The 19,513-nt window shown below is 36.6% G+C and overlaps 1 long non-coding RNA gene and 1 pseudogene across 2 annotated transcripts in view; both read right to left on the bottom strand.

Moving 5' to 3' along the window:
- The window catches only part of LOC144234463 (uncharacterized), a 222,707-nt gene that overhangs the window by 89,989 nt on the left and 113,205 nt on the right, over positions 1-19,513 (bottom strand). The gene's annotated exons all lie outside the window — the stretch shown is intronic.
- On the bottom strand, positions 2,892-3,860 carry LOC144234459 (small ribosomal subunit protein uS2 pseudogene; annotated as a pseudogene).

The following is a 19,513-nucleotide window of genomic DNA, read 5'->3' as shown; positions in this document are numbered from 1 at the left end:
TTATTCCTAATTTGTAAAATAAAATTCTTTGTTTTTATTGATTAATTTATAATTTATAGTCCCACATATTTAAAATTGATTACTTTTATTTTATAAGGACAGGTACATTTTATTAAAGTTATATAATTTAATGTGTTTGAGAAAAAAGAAAGCAAAATAAGGATAAGGCATAAAACAGTGCTGGAGGTGAAGCTAATCCCAAAACCACACACACACACACACACACACACACACACACACACACACACAAGTACACACTGAGATCAAAACAACTGCATTGCAATAGGTGGCCTAGGAGTTTATCTCTAAGCTAACAGAGAACATAAAATTGCAACCATGGGAGCTGAGCCATCAAACAATTTATAATGTCCATTAGATAAAAGCAGCTAGTCCTGACATGAAAAGTGAAACAAAACTCCTTCATACAATGTAATAAAATACTTATCAATAACAAACATACTGAAAACACAATTACAATATATTAGGGCCATTTCTTGTAGCATTCTTAAATATAAGCCAGTATCATGATAAAGCCCACTTCTACCAAAGAGGTGAAGCTGGTTCAGTTATAAGCGTTAGCTCTATGCTGGCATAATTAATAAAGGAACAGGTTTAAGACTGTGGAAGTAAGAATGGATGCTCAAAGTATAATAAATCTTCTTTAAAGGTTAATTCTCTCATTTAGGTTTTGACAGCTACAAGGGGCAAGGAGTTTGCTCTCTAGCCCCTGGACTTCTTTCTTTTCTGTTGTTAAAAACCAACCCGTATACCTTAACTGTAGAGGTAGGGTTTTATAAGACAGCACTCTCATAAAAATCTCAGTTTACAAGGACATAAACCTAACTGAAAGATATCCCACATCTGCTCAGGGATTAGCTGAAGACAGGTCAAAGTCTTCCTTATGTATTTATTTGGATCAACTTCAATATTCAGACCAAAGTATCATCAAGATCCCAAAGTTCTATTACATTTAATTTTGCTCCATCAAATTTGGCCTGGAAAAATGTCAACACAATTATTAATAAGTACATATATTCATTCATTTAATTAATATCTATGAGCCCCAGATATATTTCAGAACTTCTTCTCAGTACTAGAGAAATAGTAAGAAACAAAACAGACAAAAATCCTATCCTCAAGGATCTCACCCTCTAATGAATACCTGAATTGGTCACCAACAAATTTTAATAAAACATTCTTTGAATATCTGGTTTCGAAAAGGCCTATTTCTAAGTATTGCTTCCAAAATAAGCTGTTTTAAAAGCTAAACTACATCTCATTGTCTAACACATAAATCTTTTAAATTCAATGTCATTTTTGCAATCATTTTGGAGACCAAAATTTTCTTGTCATCTTATGTTATCTGAAGAAATTTCTTTTTTTTAGGTAGGCTTTACACTCTGTATAGAGCCTAATGTGGGGCTTGAATGCATGACTGATATCAAGACCTGAGCTGAGATCAAAAGTTAGATGCTTAACTGATTGAGCCACACAGGCACCCCTGTGAGGAAATTTTAGAGTCTATTTTTATTAAGGGACTTCCAATATGAATACTTACTGCAAATATATAAAATCATTTCTTTTGCAGCATTACATGAATGATGGCATTGTGTATATTCTTGGGGGGCACATTTTTATATTTTATTGAATATTGAAAACAATTTTTATCAGTTATTCAAGAAATCCACCTCAAAAATCTGTTAGTAACAAGAACTTATCAAATCTGACAGTTTTGTGAAAGGTATTTCATATTCTATCTTCTGTGATTAGTCTTTATAAATTAATGCTAACTTTCTTTGCTCTGTATGTCTGGTTTATTTATTAAAGGGTTATAAATCGTCCAAATACTAGCTTTTGTTTAGTGAGGGATTGACATTAGTCAAAGGTATCATCAATGACATGAGAAATGGATTATAATTTCATTAAACTTATATTTTGAAAAAGATCTCTAACTCACAAAATAATACTGGATTATAATGTGCATTAGTTTACAGAGAGTATATATGCCCAGACTTATAGACTAAATTGCACTAGTGCTTCAAAGAGCATTAGAATGCTCCATTTTGTCGATTATTTTGTCAGAGCTATATCATAAGAAATCATATAGCAAAACCACCTTGGAAATTACATATTTTATGTGAAATATTTCACATAATAAGTAGTTAATATTAGAAATATGCTATATTAATGATTTTTTTAGGAAAAAGAGTTTTTTTTTATTTTTTTTAATGTTTTTTATTTATTTCTAGGAGAGAGAGAGAGAGACAGCGTGAGCAGGGGAGGGTCAGAGAGAGAGGGAATCACAGACTCTGAAACAGGCTCCAGGCTCTGAGCTGGCAGTCAGCACAGAGCCCGACGCGGGGCTCGAACCCACGAACCGCGAGATCATGACCTAAGCGAAAGTCGGACGCTTAACCAACTAAGCCACCCAGGCACCCCAGGAAAAAGAGTTTTTAAGTCATGAAAATGGACAAAATAAGAAGACTTACCAAAGGGATATAAAACAGTCTCTGAAAGCATAAAATGCTGTAAATTTGATTATTTTTTATTTCCTGCAGCTATTTATCATAGTAAATATTTAGGTACATTAATTTCAAAGACCGTATATCATTTAAAATATGGCAGAAATTAGGAGCTACCAAATGAATGTAAAAACTCTCAAGAGGGTTTTATTTTAGGCAAAGTGGTAATTAGATGATTTTATAAGTAGGAAAACTGACTATTTCTAAGGCAGATTTTTTTCCAAAGGCAAAAATGCAGAGCAGGCAAAAAGGAGGCAAAAATCACTAGAACAATTAATAAATTTGAACCCATATTACATATTTTAAAACAGCAACAAAAAAAGATCTTTAGCAAGTGAGATTAGAAGGAAAATAGTAGTAGCTAATATGTACTGGTGTACTGAGCCCTTAGTCTCTATTCTAGTCACTTTATATGTGCTCATTTATTTGTTTTGTTTTGTTTTTAACTGCTTATTTTTTGTAAACCTTATTTCCATCTTGTTTGCTTTTGTGAAAAAGCAGCTTAAGGGCCACTCACTGGTTGTTCCTATCCATGTGGCCTAACTAGTGGGAGCTGAAGACCAGTCTTCAGTGGCAAGCTGAGAGCTTCAGTCTCTAGTCGGGCACCTCACCAGTTCAGACAAACTCCAACTTACAGGTTGAGTAGCAGTAAATTTAGGAGCTGGTGCAGTTCATTCACACTGAAATTCCTCCTTGGTTACAGCCTTTTCTGCAGTGGCCTGCTCTCCCTTTTTAATCTCTTCAGGATCTCTGTAGAAATAGTGATTACTCATGACCAGAAATGGTGTCACACATATGCAGAACTTCCCAGGCCAGCATCCACCTCATCAGGCCCACAGAGTGAAGTCGCTTGTTATTGAAAGGTATGGCAATGTCCACATAGTGCAGAGGAAAGAATGTGTTACACAGAATAATGGCAGGTAGGTTAACATAAAACACCTCTGTGAGGGCCCAGTGATCAGCCCTGGGATCAGTACCACCAGAAGTCAGACTCTCAGGCTGCCTGGATTTGGTTAGCGAAGTTTCCAGGAGTGAAACCCCAAGCAATAGGAGTGACTCCAGTAGCAGCAGCAAACTTCAGCACAGCTCACTGGCCAGTATTCCCGGATGATATGACACTGACAACAGCTGGGTTTTCAATGGCAACAATGGCACAAGCTGCCAGCAGAAGCTTCTCCCAGTTTCTCTTCAGTTCTATGAAGTAGATACCACGCTTTTCCTTTTGTAGATGTACTGTTCCACTTGGAAGTCAAGGTTGGTGCCACCTAAGTGGGTTCCTGCTGCAAGGTATTTGAGGACATACTCCTTCATTTGCAGGACATCAAGGACTCCGGACATTGTGAAAGTTTCCCTTTAAGTTGACAGGAACGCAAAACGACACCATATAGACCCTGAGTAGTGTGGGGAAAAAATGCTCTCTTAGTCTTCACAAACAACCTTTCAGAATCAGCACTGTTATTAACTTTATTTTGCAGACAAGGAAACTGAGCCTCAAAGACTTAGAAAAACTTGCTCAAGATTATCAGTTAGGAAGTTGTACTCAGGTATTCTGGCTCCAGGACCCTATGATATCCTTAATATTATAACAAATATCTTTAAAAATCATATTTAAAATAAAAAAGAAGAGACATATTCTGTAAGTTAGTTAGAAGACAATAATGTATATTATATCATGTATCATTTAGACATGTGGTAATGAAAGAAGAGAAGACAGGGAAAAAAGGAAAAAAGGTAAGAAAAATATTTGTGTGTAAGTGATGAATCACTAAATTCTATACCGGAAGCTAACATTACACTGTATGTTAACTAACTATATGTTAACTAATTTTTAAATAAAAATTTGGAGAAAGAAAAATAATAAAAAATAAAACGATAATATTCAATAAAAATAAAATAGAGAAAAAAATTATATAAGCTGTTTCCCTAGAAAAATATCTGATGTGCAAATAATCTAAATAACTGAAAATCATTTTTAGTCATTTCTGGTTATACTAGGGTACATACATGTGTATGAAGGCACATACACCTATCTTATAGATGTAATATATTATGTGTACATATATGCACATACTATACATTATATATACACATATATGTGCCATATATATAATACATTGATTGCATGGTATGTGTATATACATTTATATTTATGCATATATCAACACTCATATAATAAATCTTCAATAAATATCTGTTGAATGAATGACTTAATTGATAAACACATATATACTTTTTGGAAGCTAACATGCACTGTTCAAAAACCTTCAATAAGGAAGGGCGGATTTGGGCTTTAAATTTCACTTTATACTTCCTAGTATTGTTTTCATTTTCTGCTAGTATTCATATATTGCTCCTTATTTTTCCCTGTCTATTATAATTACCTAGACAATGGGATTATAGGACATTTTCTGCTTTATATGAAAATACTAATAAATATTAAGTCGCGCAACATTATTTGTTGACTACTTTTTCATTAATGTTAGGAACACATACACCTTAAAATTTACATGAATCAACCCAGAGCAATACAATAGATGTTACCCAAAGAATAAGGTTTTTGTGTTTTTGTTTTGGGAGGCTGTGATTTGGGTTCTGGGTTTGTGTTTGTTTGTTTTTTGGTTAAAAGTCTCATCCCTGGGGCACTTGGGTGGCTCAGTCAGTTAAACAATGGACTTCAACTCAGGTCATGATCTCATGGTTTGTGAGTTCAAGCCCCGCTTCGGGCTCTGTGCTGACAGCTTGGAGACTGGAGCCTACTTCGCATTCTGTGTCTCCCTCTCTATCTGCCTTCCCCTGCTCATGCTCTGTTTCACTCTCTCTCTCTCAAAAATAAATAAGCATTAAAAAATTTTAAAAAAAGAAAGGCTCATCCCATGAATGTCCAGTTTCCCAGATTAAATATACGGAAAATCAGAGGTGAGAGCATCACTGCAGTCAGATGATAAACACAACCACCTGTACTTCTTACTTTTAAACTTAAGTGTCATCTTCCGCTAAAACGCTTTCATTTATTCTGTGGATCTCTGTATCGACAATCATGCAGCCATAATTTAAATAAGTGCCAAAGCTAAAATCCTCTTAGAAATAATCTTTCTTCCTACTCTTCTTTTTTGCCTTTCAGTAATTAATATACCTGTGGGCAGGTGGTATAAAGGCTATGAAGTATTTTAACAGATTTTTTTTGGTTTCATGATTAACTGATAGAAAACTGAAGTGTTACCCCCTCTTACAAGTAATCAAGTAAAGATTATAGTTTTGATTAGCCATTGAATAAGTCCAGAAACATAATCAGATACTTGCCTATTTTGTCAACCTCTGATTTAGAGTCTTTATTGCAATTGAATGGCCCTAATCGACTAACAAATAAGATATCTGATTTAAGTAGACAAGGAATAAAATGGTTTTACTATGAAAAGTTTCCTTCTCGCTTATGCAGAGATGAGTTAAAATCTTCCTAATGGTCCACTAAAGACTATAAGTATTTGATATGTAAGGTAAGATCACTTTCACTGTTCTGATGTAAGTTAGAATCTTTATTTTATCATCTCTTTTCTCAAATCAATCAAAAATATTTCTTGGACCCTTACAATATAAAGCACCCGGAGGAGGAAGAATCATAATCTCTACCTAGAAATGTTCATCTCATTTGAAAAATAATACTAGGTAAGAAGAAGTAGAAAATTAAATATTCTATTGCAGTATAAAATTATGCCATACAGATAATAAATCTTCATTTTCTTTCTGTTTTTGTCACTCTTAAGATTTTTCTAGTCTTTTAATAGCCCCTCTACCTTTGAATATCAGGTATCCTTAGGGCTAATTTTTCCACCCTCTTCTCTACACACTCTTTCAGTGATCTCATCCTTTCCTATGGCTATGGAACCATACAAATTTCGGTGCTTCCTGAATGTAATGCCCAGTACAGACCTCAGACATGATAGCCTCTTCCCTAGCCTATACATCTGCTCAAATATCCCAGATGTTCTTAAAATTTAGCCTCTCCAAAATCGATCTCTTGATCATCGATTGTTCCACACTAAATCTGCTTCATCTCTAAAGCCAGAAATCTGAGAATTGTCCTTGATACCTTACCATTTCTCCTTGACTTGTATATTTAGTCCACTATAAAATCTGGTTAATTTGACTTCCAGAATATTACTTAAATTACTTACATATCTCTTTTCATTCTAATTGCTTATCTGGCCTCCCAGCATTTGCCCTTTTTTGCCCTCTTCCCTCCTCCATCCATTCTCCACATGGCAGCCCATATGACAAATTTAAAGTGAAAATTGCAGCGTACCTGGCTGGCTTGGTTGGTTGACCTCTGACTTCAGCTCACGCCATGATCTTGCGGCCTGTGAGTTCAAGCCCTGTAGCAGGCTCTGTGCTGACAGCTCAGAGCCTGGAGCGGGCTTTGGATTCTGTACCACTACCCTTCCCCTGCTCATGCTTGTTCTTTCTCTCTCTCAAAAATAAACATTAAAAAATGTTTTAATTTAAAGTGAAAATCCCATTATATCACTTTTTCTGAAAAACCTTCAAGAACTTCCCATTATATTTAAGATAAAGTATAAGCACAATTTAAATCATATAGTTTGCAACCTTTATGTCTCAAATAAGATTTTTTTCCACAAAACATTATAATTTGTTAATATATTTCTTATGGGTAGTTTTCATTTTGTTTTTGTTTTAATAGTTTGTCTGTTTATCCACCCCTAGTAGACTCAAGGCTGCATGAAGCAGGGGCCATGCCTCCTTATACACATGATCCCATTTAATCTTCAAAAAACTCTGTTTTATTTATTATCCCTATTTTACAGATGAAGAAATTGGCTTAGAGAAGATGAGTGGCTTTCCTGAGGATACACATCTGATATAATGAAAAACTTGATTTAAACCAAGATCTATGGGAAGCTGAGGGCTATATAATTATATATGATGTTGTATCATCTCCCACAGGAGATGTCCAAAAGCACAGCTGTACTAGGGAACTTCCTCTGTAAACTGTTAATGAGCTATAATCAACATGAAAGGAAGTCTCAAAAATGTCAATGTCAAACGCTTTGTTAATTGAATAATTGGAAGGGAGGTAGGGTAAGAAACTGTTTGCTCCACTTTGGGGGTTGGAAAGGTGGTGTACACAGTATTTTTATATATAAAAACTTCAGGCGTTAAGAGTTCTCAAGAAAGATGACCCAAATCCCAATTCCTCTATTTCAATTTCCTAACATGTAGTTTTAAGATTTAAGAATTAATTGAGGCAATAGGTATGATGTATTTAGCATAGTCTTATATTCAAATAATACTTACTAGTATATTAATCAGTCTCTTTTTTAGCACAGCTGCACAATCACATAGTGAGAGAAGAGACAGTGGAGAATGTGCTGTCAGTTTTAAGTCTGAGGATACTCATTGTCAAGTACTAGTGAATATGCAGTAATTCCAGTCAAGCAAAATGGAATCCCACAAGGTTCAGGAATTGGTACCAGCTCCAAATCCCTGTACTTGATAATGAGGCCTCTAGAACCTATGGAGAACTTTACACATGAATTCAGATCATGGTTCTTTCAAGCACCGTATCCTTCCTATTTTATTCTGTATACTTAAATCTCTCCTTTAGTATCCTTCAAGGACTGCCTAATGCCTTGCTCTCACTCCCACTCCTCAGGACTGTAGTTCTGATCCCTACATCCTTAGTTCCCCTTCTTGGGAATCATTCTCCCAGGGCTGCTGACCTGGACTGAAATAAATCATCTCAGGGAATATCAAATTTCCTATTGTTATGCTCTGTGGTCCTGTGGTCCCTCCCTGGTTGTAGTGATCATGTTAGCAACCACCAGTTGTCCACAATCATGTTTTTTGGATACCTTGTTCTTCTAATACTGTATGTCTCCTTCTTCCTCTCTATCTGCAAAATAAGGGTAGGTTCTGTTGTTCACCGTTCTACTATGTGTGGAAGTAGTAATGAAATCATGTCTAATCCCTTTGTTCCAAAATGTAATGTAATTTGCTACTCTGTTATTAACCCCCATTAAAAGGCTAAAATTCTAAAGACCCAAGACACACACAATGGACACTTATGAAAGAAAATGCTTGGGGGTGGAAGAATTTCTAACATCACTCCAGAATAAAGCTAATATATTCAAAAGTAGTTAATTAATAATAACATAGTTTTTTTTTAAACACAAGAAAACTGTCATTACTTTAGAACTGATATTAAAGTTGAACTAATTATGAATTATAATCATTAAAAATACTTTGGGGAATAATTTCAAAATGTTCATATATATTACTGGCTTTGGGGAAAAACAAGGAAGGGAATCAAATTCAGGAGCCCTCCTAATTTTTCTGTCAGTGGTATTCTCTAATGTTTTTTCTTTTTTTTTAAGTTTCTCTTTATTTTTTAAATCTTTTTTATCTGTAATTTCTAATGACCTTGCTCCCATTTCCAATTTCTGCCACTTTCCTCATGATGCATAATCACCATACAAAAGGGATGCTTCTCCAGTCCATTGTTTATATTCATCACAATTCATTACCCCTGTCACAGATATTTCCTTCCCTGGCCACATTACTTCTTGATGACTGCTCTTTCCTAGCCCCTTGTGCTAACTCCTGTTAAATCTTCTTTCAATGACTACTGTCATATGGCACTATGAATGGGGACAGAGCTTAAACTCTGCTTACCCATGGAATTCTAGCATACCTTTCCCAATAAACCCAGATGCATTCATTTCATCTTTCGATGCTGCCAGGTTAGCAGCCTGCCTTCTTTGTAATTATGTGTGAAAATAAATGAATATATAACAAATAAGACTTATTAGAAAAAGGGGAATGAATCTGAGTCCAAGACCCTTCTCCGCTGACATGCAAAGATGCTAAAATAAGTCAACAAACTGGCAAGGGTCTGGCCCAAGGCAGATTCTAACTAAGAGCAATAAGACCCCTGAGAAGGAACATAGCATAGAAGATAGAAATAGTTTGGAAGCATAAAGAATATGTCTCTTTATCAAAGCTGTGGGTGAGTTGAGACTTTTGGTTCTCCCCACATACACCATTGAAAATTCAATTACTACTAGCACAATTAATTTTGGTAATATCAGTGTACTTTATGGCTTTGCAGAGTGAGTGGCTCTGAATTGAAAGAGATTTTACAACTCATGAGGCTATTGTTGCTGGGACAAATCAACTGACGTTCATGGCAGGAAGGAATACAGACCCATCAGTGATAGATTTCTAGATCCACTAATGGTGACATGGAGGTCCCAGAAAGAGTGGTCAATATGGTGTCCTCAAGGAGGGCGTCAGTTTCTGCTCTCCCAACAGGATGCAGCATGGGAGAATGGTAGGAAATGATTCATGAACAGTATATACTCTCCTGGAGAGCTTCAGAGATATTTAGGGAGAGAAACACCTGGAGATATTAGGAAGTTTTATAGTAGGGTAGATAGACAACCAAATAGCCAGCCCAGGGGTCAAAAATCATGCCACTGATTAGTCTGTTTGGCCATCACAATATTGGTAAACAACTGAATTTGAAGGATTTGGCAGGCATCCTCAACTGCCTCAAGCCCCAACTATCCCTTTTCTCTTATTCCTGCTTTTCACATATTCACAGGTAAATTCCTGCCCCACCCTTCCTTGGAAGAAGACACTAAGCCTTAGCAATTGCACTCCTCATCACATCCCACCACAACTGGTGCATGATGGGCACTCAATAAGTGCTAATGGGAAAGGAAAGCAAAATTTTCTTGCTGTCTTGTCCCTACCTAGGGTTGATGCTCAAAAGAGTTAGATAGTATCTCTAAAGTGTTCACATTTTCACAAGAGATTTCAGCACTGGAAACCCCTCAATGCTTCCTCTAAAGCAAGTCTTTAAGGACACAGCTCTTCTAAGGCACCCAATACTGAAGATTGAAATAGTTCAAATGCTTTCCTTGAGTTCTGCATTGGACCTTGGGAATTTCAAAACAGGGTGGGAGGACAGAAAACAGGATTTAATTCTGTCCAGTTTTACCAAGGAACAATGATAGTTACTGCTCCCCCAGCAAGCAATGGCAACCCTAGTCAAATCACACATCATCTTCCTCTCATTCTTTATACAGTCACAGTAAGGCTGAAAAGTCTCTCAAAACACAAAATTGCTTTGATAGCCTTTTTAACATTAACATAGAAGACAAGCTCTCTTCCAGCATGCATTTGAAAGTGGGGAATTTTACTTAACCCAAATAAACTTGGTGTATCTCATTATAAGACATAAATAAATAAAAAGGAGGGAGAGAAAGAAAGAAAATGTACCACCTAGGAATATGAATACATTTTTACAATTGCTTCAAGATTCAGAGTGTGAATTTTTTAATACTTAATATCCTAAGTTGTTTTCTTCATTTCCACAGAAATAACTCTGCAAGTTCAGAGTTTATTTTTTTAAACTACTTTTTTTTTCTGAATCAGTGAGAAAAAAATTACCATATCTTTCAGCTATATAAAATAGTTTTACAGCTTAGCACTTGAAGAACAACCCCCATCAATCACTAGCAGTAACTGAGGCACTTTATGTACCCAACAACTTAAGCTTAAATTGAAACATCACTGATTGGCAACAAAACAATTTTTGCCTTTCTAGTTTCTAGCGTGTCTTCTTATCAATAGATGTTAAGTCTAAGGTAAAGTCAATCTTGTGGTTTTATTTAAAAATATTTCTAGGATGTAAGGGGTGAATGCTGGGAAAATCCTGTCCAATTATTAAAAAGCATGTTATAACTATATATGTTTTCTTGCAAAAACTTCCTGCCTGAGGAGAACTCCTTAAGGACATTATTATCTTTCTAACACCATTACAAGAAGAAATATTTAGCAGTCTGATTAAATACAGGTTGAATCTGCTAAGTAGTAAAAGCACATTTTGGAAGCAAATAAAGTTGTTTATTCCTTGCAAGTCGGCAGTGCATTAACATCCAAACTAATTATATTCTCCAGCCACCCAACACCCCAGAAAAAGAAAAGTCAGTGTTCTTGTGTACTTGCATACTATTTTCTACTAAAACATTTAATTTCTGTCCAGTAGCTAGAGAGTTATTTTTGTGGGAAAACATTCTGGGACAGCATTCTAGAACTTTGTTGTTAACAGATAACTACCTGTAGCATAATAAAAGATTAATTCTAAATGAATAAATTTAAATTTCAATATAATACATTTTGTATTGCATATGCAATATTGTATATGCATATAATACATATATATTTATAATATGTGTGTACATATTTATTAACACACATTTCAAATCTCTCCATATAATGAAAGGGATAATATTTTTAGGCCCTTTTCTAAAGCCATTGAACAATTTCTATTTCTCTTACTGAGAGAACAGCCAATTTCACACTGGAGAAAAAGGATAAAGAAAGAAGAGGGCTAAACAGCAGATTTGGTATTTATGTATATTCACTCATTCAACAAATATTTTTTAAGCATCTTCTCTGTCAGGCATTGTGTTAGATGCTGACATATTGTTTTGTATAAAACTTACAATCTAAGGAATCATTTGAGATTCTAGGAAGCTAAATGGGAACACAGGAAGGCCATTCATTTCCTCCAACTCCTGGTACATACAAAGAGAAAGATTCTTAGACATGTGAAATAAGTCCCACTTCTTGTCTCTCTGTGACTCATTCAATATAATAAACTTCCTAGTTCCTTTCCAAAAAAGTGTGGAGTTCTTTGGACGTGTCTGGGTGACTCAGCTGGTTAAGCATCCAACTTTGGCCTTAGGTCATGATCCTGCAGTTCCTGAGTTCGAGACCCTTGTGGGGCTATGTGCTGACAGCTCAGAGCCTGGAACCTACTTCGGATTCTGTGTCTCCCTCTCTCTCTGCTCCTCCCCCACATGTACTCTGTCTCTGTCTCTCTCTCAAAAATAAATAAACATTAAAATTTTTTGTTTAAAAAGTATGGAGTTACTTGTAGGTGTGTTTTCAATTAGATTTTGTAATAAATTACAGAAGTGGTGTTAAAAATTAAATCCTCAATTTTTTTATGCTAGTGACTACCCATTAGCATATATTGAATATTATTATTAGAATATTAATAATTTATTAGATTTTTAATTAATCATAAAATCACTTTACATAATTAAGTCTAATTAATGCAGAGGGACTTCAGAGGAAAAATGTTCTAAAATACATCTCCTTTTTTTTTATTAAGGAAATAGCACAACTCAAGGTTGTTACACAGCCCTTAAGCACAACTCAATTATTGGACAAGGAGGGAGATTTGCATAACAGTATTTTCATGGTTTAGACAGGAGGTCACTCAGGGATTAGGAAATGATGTACTAAGGGTAAGCAAGCTTTAAGGTGAGAAATCTCATGGTTTCTAGAATGACTCCCTGTTAGTTTGGAAGAAGCTCCATAGGTAATTCCAATGTTCCTTCCCTGTTTCACGTCCTCAAGTTGGGAACTGCTCCAATGTACTCTAAGTTCCTTAAAAACAGGATGATGCCTCATTCATCTCTACATGCAAGTGACCATAATAATATCGGACATAGAGTGTTACAGACTCAGTGCTGTATCCCCACAAAATTCATATGTTGAAGCCCTAACCCCAGTGCAGCTGTATTTAGAGTAAGGAAATAATTAAAGTTAGATGAGATCATAAAGGTAGGGCCCTGACCCAATAGGATTAGTGTCTTTATAAGAAGAAACACCAGAGAGCTCGCATGCATGTGCTCTCTCTCTCCACTTACCAAAGAAAGGCCATATGAGTACATAGTGAGAAGGTGACCATTTGCAAACCAAGAAGAGAGCTTTCATGAGAAACTGAATTGTCCAACACCTTGATCTTGGATTTCCCAGCGTCCACAACTCTAACAAGATAAGTTTCTTTAAGCCACTCAGTCTAAGGTATCTTGTTATGGCAGTCTGAGCAGATGAATACAAAAAGAACCACTATGATTAGTTGTCAAATAAACAAATTTCTTCAAAATATTCCAGGATTTCTCATTCAAATAGTTTTTGAACAACTGCTGTGTCAGGTACTATGGCAGCCAAAGTGTTATGTAATGAAAGAGAACTGCAGTTATGCTTCTGCATCTATAAAATAGGAGAAATATTATTACATTGTTAAGGTTCTGAGGAATAAATGATATAAAAAGACATTAGCTCAGTGCTTACACTACAGAATCACCCCATCATTTGTTATCATTATGTCTCAGGCTGACATTCCACAAATGAAAACTATAGGCTTTTTTCTCTTTTTGTTGACAAAGATGCCAGCAAAATGCTCACCCCACCTGCCATTTTCATGGGTATATTCTTTGTATTGCCTTGGGGAATAGGGTTGGGACTTGGGTGAGGCAAGAAGAGATCTATACCCAAAACTTAAGGCTCATGGAAGCACAACTCTATAACCTGCGTGACACAGAGAACAAGTACCTCCTTAAATTTTGTACTCTAGCTGCCTCCTTACCTCTCAGCCTTTTTGAGGAATCTCCTTTATGAGGATGAAACATCTTGTAATTACTAAAAGTAACCTTCTATAGGAGTGTGGGAAGTTATTGCCATTTTGTGAGGCAAACAGGTGTAATAAGACCATTTGGATTTTGAACATTTAGGGTGAAACTGATTATATTGGTTGAATAGTGTCTCCCCAGCATTCATGTTCACTCAGGAACCTCTGAATATGGCCTTATTTGGAAACAAGACCAAGTTAAGATGAGGTCACAATGAATTAAGACAGGCCCTAAACCCAGTATGAGGAGATTTAGGAAATTTAGACAGAGAGACATAGAAACAGAAGGGAGAAAGATATTTGAAGACAGACGCAGAGATTAGAGTAGCATATCTATAAGCCAAGGAATGCTAAGGATTGCTGTCAACTATCAGAAACTACGGGAAGCAAGAAAGGATCCTTCCCTGCTGCCACCTTGATTTCAGACTTCTAGCCTCCACAACTGTTAGAGGATAAATTTCTCTTATTTTAAGCCATCCAGTTCATGCCCACTTGTTACAGTGGCTCTGAGAACCGAATACACTGCTCAATCACTAGATGTAAATCCTTGGGGAGAGAAGGAAGAGAATAGTCTGGATCTGGTGAGGTGTAAAACAGATCAGTCATGACCCAGTGTCAATGGGAACTCATTTCTTAGGGAGAGGGCTATCCATGTGAATGGAAAAAATGAGCACTAGGTTCCAACCCTGGGGGCCAAGAGTCAGCTGTGACTAAGCTTAGCACTGATGCTGGTGCTGTCACCCTTCTTCAAAAACACATGGAAGTCCCTGGAGGAGTCTCATTGTCATTGTCAGGGTAGTAGAAGAGCATGTTCTGACATCTCTGTAGGGCCAGTGCTCATGAAGAACAATAGGTACCACCAAGGGCCAATAGAAACAGCAGTTGTCTCTCCATGTGAGTAGAGCAGCTGGACTGGCCATTCTCTCTTCTTTGCACTGACTACACTCTCAGTAGTTCTCGAAAGTTTGAAGGTATGGAGACCTAACATAAACTTGAAACATGAGGGGCGCCTGGGTGGCTCAGTCTGTTAAGCATACAACTTTGGCTCAGATCATGATCTCATAGTTCGTGAGTTTGAGCCCTGAGTCAGACTCGGTGCTGACAGCTCAGAGCCTGGAGCCTGCTTTGGATTCTGTGCCTCCCTCTCTCTTCCCCACCCCTACTTGCACTCTGTCTCTCTTTCTCTCTCAAAAATAAATAAACATTTAATAAATGAAAATAAATTTACACTTGAAACATGAGAAGGAGGAACTATGGAAGCTTTCACAGAAAGGTGACACCCAAACTGAAGGACAAATAGGAGTTAATTAATAGAAGCATGGATGAAGGAGCATCTCAGGTAGAGTGGCCAGCAAAATTGAGGGCCTTGTTTTTGTCTTTTTGTTTTTTTGTCATTGGGTTTTAGGTTGGTGGTAATTTTATAATTTTGGTTTTAACAAGTTTCTATTTATATGCATAGATTTATTCTATAGGCTAATATTAATTCTGAATAAAGATAGAAACCTTAATTCCAATGCACTGATTTCAGTTTAATATCCTCCCCGCCCCCCAACACACACACACATACACACACACTCAATGAGGGCCTTGAATTGATAGAAAGACGGTACATTGAACATCTGAAAAGAATTGACAAAGACTGGAGCAAAGACTAAATGTAGAGTTTGAAGGTATGAGATGGAGAAGTAAATATCTCTTTGTGGCAAGCTGGAGAAGTGGTGGAGTTTGTAGGAGTGGAGGCAAAGCATCAGATCATAAAACCAGGACCACAATGGAGGTAACTGGAACTCCAAACACATTTCCATGCATAAGTGATTGTTGGTTTTGTTGTACTATTATACCACCCTACAAATGCATTGGGAGTTGAATGGATGTTAGTGGGCTAGCCTAGGAATTATGTCACTATTTTTAATACTGTTTCTATGGACTGGGTCATGGATATTAAGAAGGGCACTTGTGATGAGCACTGAGTGTTGTACGTAAGTCATGAATCACTGGACGCTACACCTGAAACTAATGTTACGCTATATGTTAACTGATTGGAATTTAAATAAAAACTTGGAAAAAAAAAAGTTTCTGTGGACTGTTATACTCCTAAATACCAAACAGCCAATTTACAAAGAAGCCCATTACATTTCTAAAAGACAGACTAACTATAACAGTGATTTGCCACACTCAGAAATAGCCTTGAAACTTGTGAGGGAACAGAATTCAACATAAAATAACCTCTGCAATCATTATATTCTGAATTGCTGATAAGTCAACTAACTCACCACTTTTCTTTGATGTGCACATGCTTCTTTTTATTGAGATATCCAGAATGCTATAATAGATCTTGACAAAATTCATCTAGAAACCACAACCAAAGTAGAGTTAGAAACACTCCTGTGCCCAACTCCTTGCATTGCTCTGTTAATAGAGCTGGAAGGGAATTAGGTAGACCACCTGTTCTAAATCCCTGATCGCAACCTGCTGGTCCCCAGAAAAACTCCAGAGACAACTGTATTTTCACAGGAAAACTGACCCTCTTGGGGTTAGCATGAGGAAAGCTGAAAGCCTGTGGTCCTAAAGCAATGGAGATTGAATAAGGGTGACAGTGCCCTTCCTTGAATTCTCTTCCTGTCCATGAATTAAATTCTCTTACAGGTGAGACTCTCATCACCATGCAGCTCGGGGAAAGGACATGACTGATTGATTTCATATTATAATACCTGGTACCTCTCCTGCCTTGGGGAAGGAAACATAAAATAAAGATGCTTGTACCATGAAATACTCAAAAATGTTCTTCAGAATTCAAGGACTTAAATTATTCATTGACTGGGGCATTTCTTTTTTTGAAGGAGAATAAAAGGGGGGAAAATACCCTAATCTTTCTGTCACAAAATAAAATATCAGTCCTAATGTTCAAATTCACCCTGAGAACACAGCATAATCATCCCATATTATAACCAATTTCATAAAAAGTGAAAGTGTATGTAAAATAAGATAAACAAAAGGGAAAGAAAGCAACTGGGTACAAGAAAATAGCTCACAGCAAATGACATTTAGAATGAAAGATATTTTGTTCTATACTTAAATAGACCAAGAGCAGGAATGCACTGGAGACATTTGATAATCAATATAACATTACCCCGAGGGCACCATATACAACTATAATCTTAAAAACAAAACTCAAGGAAATGGAACATTTAAATTAGCAGGACTTTTAACAACAACAACAAAAATGGCAAGAAGGAAAAAAGAAGTCTTAATGTCCTTTTGTATCAAGGAATTCTTAACTCAACGCTTATTTTTCACAGCCAGTTTTTGACAAGCAACATGACGAGAGAAAAAAATATCTTTGGTCTCTCCTGTCACTGTAGCCTTCATAATCACCACAATTCAACATGACACCATGACTTGTAAGAAATTCTCCCCGGCATCCATTTAAGTGGACACTAATTGGAAAGTTCAGTGAACAGAAAAAGGCTGTGAACAATATATATTTCAACATGCTGTACCCAATCCTGACCTTAAATGACAAGGAGGGAGAAAAAATGATTCAACACAGCCTCCACATTCAGCTCTGTGTTGTGAAATTATGATGTGAATTAGCTCCAGGAAAAAATCCCTGGGCTGGGGGTGAGATGGTAATAGAACCTGGAATCTCCATGAGCACCAATCTGCTCCAAACACACAGTCCTATAAGGGAGCACCTGGGTGCCCAGGACTGAAGTCAGAGACTCCCCAGGCAAGCAGGCAATGGAAGATATTCTTGAAAACATAAGCTCTGAAGTCACGCCTTTGCCATTTTCTAGTTTCATCACCTTGGGCAAAGAGCTCCACCTTTCAAATTTGTCATCTGTAAAATGGGGGGAGCACTACCAATATCATGAGGTATTATGAGGAATAACTTAGATGATGTAAATATAGTACAGCACCTACCACATAGTAAGTGCTGCCTTAATAATAGCTGGCATGCACTAAGGGCTTGCAACATATCATTGAAAAACTTTTTTCTCTCAAAATAACCATATGAGCTAGATATTATGATTATCCTCATTTTATGGAAGAAAACACTGAGGCATGGAAAGGTAAGTAACTTGCTTAGGGTCATATAGCTCTTTAGTGGTAAACTGCCACTTAAACCTCGACATGGTGGTTGCAGTCTACATACACTATTTGTCATTTGGTTTTACTGAATGAATTTTTTATTCTTGAAGATTTGATAATCTAATTGGGAAGTGGTAGGCAGAGGCATTGTAACCATAAAACATGATAATATATAATCAGTAGCTACTGAACCCAACAAACAAGAAATGGAGACAGAGAAACTTATAAAAAGCAATATCAGAGTTTCCTTAGTGCCAAGGTAGGAAATACCTGACAGCTTACAGAAGATCCCAAGCAACTTGGGGTTCAGAGAAGCTGTCCCCACCCTGACTTTTGGTAGTCTCAATGTTCTGCTAATTCTCCTTCCTGGCTAGAGTGGGAGAACTCATTTTTATTTTACACTCTAGGTCCCAAGGGTCCCAACTGGACACGGTTCTTTGTCTCGATGTATACTTAGCTTCTAAACTTATCCTTGGGAGTTGCAGTTCCATGATTCTAAGAGACTAGAAAGGCTATGCCTCAGAAAGGTTAAGCTCTCATGATTTGAGGACAAAGGGTAAGAAACTCAATACATCATATATGCATGGAATGTCTAATTTACAGTACTTCATCCATGCAAAAATCTTTCACAAATGAGAGAACTCAGGTCCCAAGATATAAATTGCACGAAGTCACAGTATGTATCAGAACCAGATTTAAACCCAGGCTTTTCTTGCTGCTTAGCATCCTTTTTCTCATGGTTCCTTACAGTTATATAATGTGCAAATCCACCCTCAAAATTATGCCTTAACCTGAAGTTAATTTTGGGAATTCCAAAAATTTTAGAAGACCGTTGACAAGGAATTATTTGGTTGTTGGTGCTAGTAGTACCCTGGTTTCTAGATCTTTTAACCCAGTAAAGACGACTCTTGGAGACTATGAAATATATTGTTTTCATTGTCCAGCATTCTTTGTGAGCACTTTCTTCTGTTAATGTATTCTATGTCATAGTCATTAGATTCAGCATATTATACAGGTCTGATCAAATATAGGACCCATTTCCCTCAACACACTGATTAACTCAAAGATAGACACATAACTCAAGGGAAACTAAGCAGGAACTTTTATTGGGTTTGCTGAAAGGGTACTAGGGGAGAAAAGTTCCCTATCAAGTGATATTTCTAAAATGAGATCTGAATCTAGGGTCTTCAGTGTATTCTCCAGGTCTTCAGTATCCACATTCTAAGCCATGAGTCAAAGCCTATTTTCAGAACACAGGCAAGACAGAACAAGAGGAAATGAGAAGGTCAGAGCTGGGCTTTAAAAGAAGTCAGACTCCAGTGCCTTTGCTCTTACCCACAAATTCTTTTCCATGGTAGGTTGCCTAGGAAAGGATGTTTGACAACATTACAAA

The sequence above is a fragment of the Crocuta crocuta genome, unplaced genomic scaffold (assembly GCF_008692635.1).
Source record: "Crocuta crocuta isolate KB4526 unplaced genomic scaffold, BGI_CrCroc_1.0 scaffold154, whole genome shotgun sequence".
Lineage (NCBI taxonomy): Eukaryota > Metazoa > Chordata > Mammalia > Carnivora > Hyaenidae > Crocuta > Crocuta crocuta.
Note: the sequence above shows the minus strand (reverse complement) of the source record. Positions and strands in the feature narration are given on the sequence as shown.